A 7781-nucleotide genomic window follows, 5' to 3' on the forward strand; every position below is an offset into this window, starting at 1 on the left:
TGTAAAGTGGAATTGTTAACATCATGTCAAACGTCATCTTCACTGAACAGAAGTTATAACTGGCAACATTAATAAAACTGAAAGTATTTTAATGTGGCTTCTAGATCTGTTTATTTCAATCATCATGCTTTAATTTGAACCATGTTGAACAGAGGGATACACTGGAAGATTGTGAGAATATTGTTACTGTATCTAGAATTCTGGTTTTTTAAATTAAACCAATGGCAAAATATTTATCTAATTAGAAAAACAATATTTAAAAGTTTGAAAAACAGAAAAAAATTACTTGAGTTGCCACAATCCTAACAACTGTCTTAATATATATTTTATATATAATAATAACAAAATGTTGGATCTTACTTTTTAAAAAATTTAATATTACATCACACTAATGTGTCCATATAATCTGCATAAAGAGTAGAAAATGTTGAATCTCAAGTGTAGGATTTTAAAAACTTGAAAACCAATCAAAGAGAAGTTTTAAAATATTTTTTAAAACTTTTAAAATTTTACAAAATCAGCAAAATGGACATTTAATTTGAAAATGTGATTAGACTCTTTTTAACATTTCTAAAAATTCAATTTGCCAACACATTTGGTAATAGGACAAAATGACCAAAAAGTTAATACACCTCTTTCATAAAGGTCAATACTTAAATTTTTTTTCCAGCAAATGAACTTTTTAACATTTTGTTTGGCACAGATTCTAATTTCAGTAAATATTTGAAGAGATCAGTAGTTTACTTTTTCTTCCATTGGCCACTCTTCAGAACTATAAAGATGGCTTTCACAGGTGGTATGTGATGGTCCTCCTAAACACAGATGGCTTTCAGGTACAACTGTTTCACCTCAAAAGTTTTTGTTTATGCTTTCATTCCTTGAGAAGGAGTCTCTAGGGCCAATATTAGACTATTAGTTGTTTATTCCATGTGTTGGCTTATAATTCCACAGATGGGAATTGGTTCTAGGCTAAGCTGTACTCACCTAGCCTCACCCCATTGAAGAATCTACCCCATGCTGATTACTGTAAGAGTCACACTTAGAAAAATGGCCCTTTCATAGATGGTTAAATTGTTCCAACAGGATAAGACAGGGTTGCTTTTATATTGGTTTTTAATGAGTCTCCCATTTTGGGATGAGCTGAGTAGTAAATAAAAGAAAGACAACCACTCTTTGATGTGCAGACACTACAACTGTGATTTTTATCTCAAACTAACCATGGTTTTAAAAACAACTGGCCCTGCTCCCTAATTATTGCCACTACAGAAGTACTAGAGATGAATTATTCTGGAACAAAGTTAATAATTATGGAATTCTTTCCCAAAGCTTAACAAATTTAAAACAATAATCCCTTACAAGTGAATTCATTCAGTTACCGAGAAGTACATTATACATATGCTTTACCTTGAGTACTGCATCCAGAAATAACATAGCTTAAAGCTAGGCGTTCTCTTCATAATTTTTAAAGGACCAATGATTTTTTTGTTGTTTGTTTCATGACTAAAACAAGCATCTGGTTTTACTTCCTTAAAAATATTCAGACTACAAATACTATAGCTATGATATAATAAACACCAAAGCTTGGCACCAAAGCTCACCCTGATCTCTGTTAAAGGGGGATCCAAAGCTCTTTGTAAGGAAAAAATTTGAACCTTTCTCAAGGAATTCTCCCTTGCTCATTTCTATCAGAGGGGCCATTTTATCTGAGGCACCAGATCTTCTTTAGGTCCTTCATTTCCATGAGAGAATATAGGTCTGTCCCCAGCTGAACTAGTTGGCAAGGCAGATGTGTTTCTTTTTAGCTGGCCACATAAAATAACCAGAACGGGGGTACTCATTACAGAACACAATTTGCTGTTGCCCAATTTCCATAAAATCTCAGTTGAGAAACACAGTGGTGATCTGGAATTTCTGAAGGATACAAAGATCATGCATTCTTTCAGATAAAACTCTACCGAAGGATCAAGCTACAAGAGAATCAGAAAGCCAGATACTCCTAGAGAAAGTGAATAGAGAAGGAACACATAGTCTCATGTCTGAACTTGCTTTTATCACTTACTAGTTGTGTAACCTCTTGCTGGCTTATCCAATATATTATTTCCTGTTTTGAATTTTTGCTATCCTATCATATTTTATGTATCCTTATAAGCAGCCTTCAATTCATTGAGATAAAGTGTGTGTGGGGGGGGGAATCGTTTCTACAGAAAACCAAACAGATAAATAATCGATGATACATAATATAGAAAGGAAATCTAATGTATCTGAGGGACTTATAAAAAGGAAGTCTAATTGGACTTCTAATGGGACTTCGATAAGTCCCTAAGTTTAGGGACATCTAGATGGTGTAATGTTTTACATTACATTAACATATCACATCAGTAGCCCAAGTAAGGAAGAAAAAAAGATGCCTAGATCATTTCAGTTGATTCTGAAAAGGCATAAAATAAAGTCAAGACTATCCAACAACAAACAGAAACAGATTCATAAATACAGAGAACCAACTGGTGGCAGCCAGAGGGGAAGGGGTTAAGAGGATGGGCAAAATAGGTGAAAAGAAATACAAACTTCCAGTTATAAAAATAAGTCACAGAGATGAAAAGTACAGCATGCGGAATATAGTCAATACTGTAATGACATTGTATGGTGACAGGTGGTAATTACACTTAATTGAGGTGGATGTTATTTAATGTATGCAACTGTGTAATCACTATGTTGTACATCTGACACTGATATAGCTATATCAGCTATATTTAAATACACATTTTTAAAAAATAAAAAGTAACTGAAACTTATTAAAACCTGGTAAATTTATAAGATATTTGCCCCCTCAATCATTCAGATTCTGTATGTTAAATATGTGCCCCTTATACTTTATATTTTTCATGCAGGTATTAATTTAATATTTGAAGATTACTGGGACACTTTTCCTGATTAGTATTTTAATGGCCATGAATTCATTTGCTTTAGAGAAAAACAAGATATAATCTATATGTATCCAGTTTGACTTCTAAGGAGAAGTGAGTAATTCAGTGAACTTGGATGTCATGTTCGTTTAGATAAAACTAAATAAATAATGGTTGTAGCTATTTGTTATTACCAAAAAAAAAAAAAGACTATTCCTGATTGCTTTCAAAAGCTCTTAATAACCTAGTACTAAAAGGCTAATATCTTAGTTTAAAAAATCTATCTGAAACCAACAGCCACGTAATTCCTCACAGAATCATATTCATTAAAATTGGAAATAAACTCAGGTATATAATTTTCACATCACTTAACACTGAGTTAGAACTCTAGTCAATGCAAACAACAAATGGCACAGAAATGAGAACTACATTTTGGAAAAGAGGAAACATAATTATCATTACTTATGGATGATATTATATACTAGAAAAGCCATGAACATAAAACGAAATTTCTAGAATTAATTCAAGCTCAATAAGATGGTAGACATAAAACAAATATGCAGTTGATTCTTTGTTATTAGAAGATGGCATAAATTTGCTTCTTCTTAATACAGCAGCAGTAATCAGTTATAAAATGTAAGACAAGTCAATGGAAAAAGATTTTCATGATGTGTTCTAATCTAAGAAATGTAGGGACCTATATGAAGAAAAACCACAAAAATGACGAGAGATATCAAAGGAGAGACATCATGTTCTTCGATGGAAAGAACAAATTTTGTAAATCTGTAGCTCATATTTTATATGTGTTAGTGCCAATTAAAGTCACTTTTTTTAAAAACTGATTACCAAGTTTGGAAAAATAACCAGTGATTATAACAGACTTATATAAAATTATAAGAATTTAAGACATACAGATAGTACAAGCATAAGGGTAGACAGACACATGTACAAAACAGGCTTTCCAACATATAAGAATGAATATGTGATCAATGGGGCACTGCAGACCCACAGAAGGACAGTATTATTCAATAAACTCTTTGGGGGCGCCTGGGTGGCTCAGTCGGTTAAGCGTCTGACTTCAGCTCAAGTCATGATCACATGGTCAGTAAGTCGGAACCCCAGGTCGGGCTCTGTGCTGGCAGCTCAGAGCATGGAGTGTGCTTCTGATTCTGCATCTCCCTCGCTCACGCTATCTCTCTCTCAAAAATGAATAAACGTTAAAAAATTTTTTAAAAATAAACTGTTTGGGAAATACTCATTAAGTATCTGGGGGAAGGGGGGAAGATGGTTAACAGACATGGCAAAAAAAATAATAGTCTGAGAAGCAAAGAAATGCCAATTAAAATAAGACTTTAATTTACGCCTATCAAATTAGCAAATGTTCTTGATTTTGTCTTTCATAATAATACCAAATGCTTGCAAGAGTATAATAAAACAGGCACTCTTTCTCATGACTACTGGGAGTATAAATAAGAATAAGCAATTTAGTTGTTTGTATCGAGTCTGGACATCCTTGAATACAGTATGCCCACTTTCAGGCATTACGTTAAAGGGAAAATCCTGAAAAACAAAGAAAAGGCTTTACGCAGAAAGAAGTTCACTGAGCATCATTTATATTAATGAGAATTTGTGAAAAACTTACATGTCAAGCTATTCAAAGGGCTACTGGATAAATTATGAAATATTATATAGCCATTAAAATGGTGTTTACAAAGAAATTTTTAAGCCAGATATTTTATTTTACCTTTTATTCCAATATAATTAACATAGTATATTAGTTCCAGGTGTACAATACAGTCATTCAATAATTTTATACATTACTCAGTGCTCATCATGATTAAGTGTATGTACTCTTAATCCCCTTCACCTATTCACCTATCTCCCACCCACCTCCTCTGGTAACCATCAGTTTGTTCTCTATATTTAAGAGTCTGTTTGGTTTGTCTCTTTTTTTCTTTGTTCCATTGTTTTGTTTCTTAAATTCCATATATGAGAGATATGTCTTTCTCTGACTGACTTATTTCATTTAGCATTATATTCTCTAGATCCATCCATGTTCTTGCAAATGGCAAGATTTCATGGGTATTATTTCATGGGTATTATTTCATTGCATATACATACCACTTCTTCTTTATCCATTCATCTCTCAATGGATACCTGGGCTGCTTCTATTATCTGACTATTGTAAACAATGCTACAATCAACAAAGGGGTACATATATCTTTCTGAATTAGTGTTTCTGTATTCTTTGGGTAAATACTCAGTAGTGGGATTACGAGGTCATACGGTAACTCTATTTTTAATTTTTTGAGGAAGCTCCATACTGTTTTGCACAGTGGTTGCACCAGTTTGTATTCCCAAGGGTGCAGGAGGGTTCCTATTTCTCCACATCTTTGTCAACACTTGTTTCTGTGTTTCTGGTTTTAGCCATTCTGACAGGTGGGAGGTGATAACTCATTGTGGTTCTGACTTACATTTCCCTGATGATTAGTGATGTTGAGCATCTTTTTAGGTGTCTGTTGACCATCTGTACATCTTCTGTGGAGAAACGTTTGTTCGTGTCTTCTGCCCATTTTTTAACTGGATTATTTGTTTTTTGGGTGTTGAATTGTATAACTTCTTCATATATTTTGGATACTAACTCTTTATCAGATATGTCATTTGCAAATATCTTCTCCCATCCAGTAGGCTATCTTTTAGTTTTGTTGATTGTTTCCTTTGCTGTGCAGAAGCTTTTTATTTTGAATAGTCCCAACAGTTTATTTTTGCTTTTGTTTCCCTGGCCATAGGAGACATATCTAGAAAAATGATGCTATGGCCAATGTCAGAGAAATTACTGCCTATGCTTTCTTCTAGCAGTTTTATGGTTTCAGGTCTCACATTTAGGTCCTTCACTCATCTTGAGCTTTTCTTCCGTGTGTGGCCTCAGAAAGTGGCCCAATTTTCCCAACACCATTTGTTGAAGACACTGTTATTTTCCCACTGCATATTCTTGTCTCCTTTGTTGAAGATTAATTGACTACATAATAATGGATTTATTTCTGGGCTCTCTACTCTGTTCCATTGACCTATGTGTCTGTTTTTTGTGCCAGTACCCCAATGTTTTGATTACTGTTACTTTGTAGTATACCTTGAAATCCAGAGTTGTGATACCTCCAGTTTTGTTCTTGTTTTTCAAAACTGCTTTGGCTATTCAGGTTCTCTTGTGATTCTGTACAAACTTCAGGATTATTTGTTCTAGTTCTGTGAAAAAATCTGTTGGTATCTGATAGGAATTGCATTAAATCTGTAGATTGCTTTGGGTAGTATGGACATTTTAACAATATTTGTTCTCCCAATTCACAAGCATGGAATAGCTTTCCATTTGTGTGTGTGATTGTCAGTTCCTTTCATCAGTGCTTTGTAGTTTTCAGTGTACAGGTCTTACACCTCCTTGGTTAAGTTCATTCCTAGATATTTTATTATTTTTGGTGTAATTGCAAATGGGATTGTTTTACATTCTCTTTCTGCGACTTCATTATTACAGAATAGAAACGCAACAAATTTCTGTATATTGACTTTGTACCCTGTGAACTTACTGAATTCATTTATCAGTTCTAGTAATTTATTTTTTTTTAATGTTTTATTTATTTCTAGGAGAGAGAGAGAGACAGCGTGAGCAGGGGAGGGTCAGAGAGAGAGGGAGTCACAGACTGAAACAGGCTCCAGGCTCTGAGCTGGCAGTCAGCACAGAGCCCGACGCGGGGCTCGAACCCACGAACCGCGAGATCATGACCCAAGCGAAAGTCAGACGCTTAACCGACTGAGCCACCCAGGCGCCCCAGTTCTAGTAATTTAGAAAGGAATTTTTTAGGGGTGCCTGGGTGGCTCAGTCAGTTAAGCATCTGACTTTTGATTTCAGCTCAGGTCATAATCTCAGTTGTATGACTGAGGCGCATGTCGGGCTCTGTGCTGGGGCAGGGAGCCTGCTTAAGATTCTCTCCCTCTGCCCCACCCACGTATGCATGCTCGCTCACTCTCTCTCTGTCTTAAAAAAAAAAAAAAAAAGCTGTTTTAAAAATAATGTGATAAAATGTGCTAAATGAAGAAGACAAGATATAAAATTGTTTATATAACATGACCACATATTTTTAAAAATGAATAGGGAAAAAAGAATTTTTAAAAGTACCTGCTAACAATAGTTGTTCTGAGGGGAGTTGTTTTTTCAACTCTTTTATGTTTACCCCATTTTCTCAAGGAGAGTGTATCAGTTAATACCTTTATAATATATAATATGACTCAGAAACAAATCACTGCTGTGTCCAGTGCAGTGGGGAAATCCTATGGTATGTGCTCTTTATAGATTCCAGGTTTCTGTCCTTAATGAAAGAATTCTATACAAACTTTTAAGCCAATGGTGGCAGTTTTTTCAGTTCCAGCTATGCTGCCAGCCACACAGAGGTCGGGTATATAGAGACCTACTTCAATGCTATATATATCCAATGATTAGTTGAGCCCGAAGAAGAAAAATAATCTTTTAGGAAAAAATACAATTCTACTAAAATCTTTTAACGGTAAATTTTTGTTTGCTCTTTTTTAAACTACATTTTCAGAGTATAAGAATAATAAATGCTTGCTATCAAGTATTCATTTATGTTCTATTAATGATGGGGAAGTGACTATCACTATATATTTTGGTATACATTACTCCAAATTTTTTGGGTGGATATCTTACATTTCAAAAACAATTATGGGACCATTTTAGACATGCTGTTTTTTAACCCGAATCTTCAGTGTAATAGTATCTTTGCCTTGTAAGAACACATGAGCCCCCTCATTTATTCTAATGGTTTACGATATTCCTTTTTTAGTTTACTCTAATTTATTTAACCAATGCCC

This window comes from Hyaena hyaena, unplaced genomic scaffold (assembly GCF_003009895.1).
Source record: "Hyaena hyaena isolate Hyena2069 unplaced genomic scaffold, ASM300989v1 scaffold_341, whole genome shotgun sequence".
Classification (NCBI taxonomy): domain Eukaryota; kingdom Metazoa; phylum Chordata; class Mammalia; order Carnivora; family Hyaenidae; genus Hyaena; species Hyaena hyaena.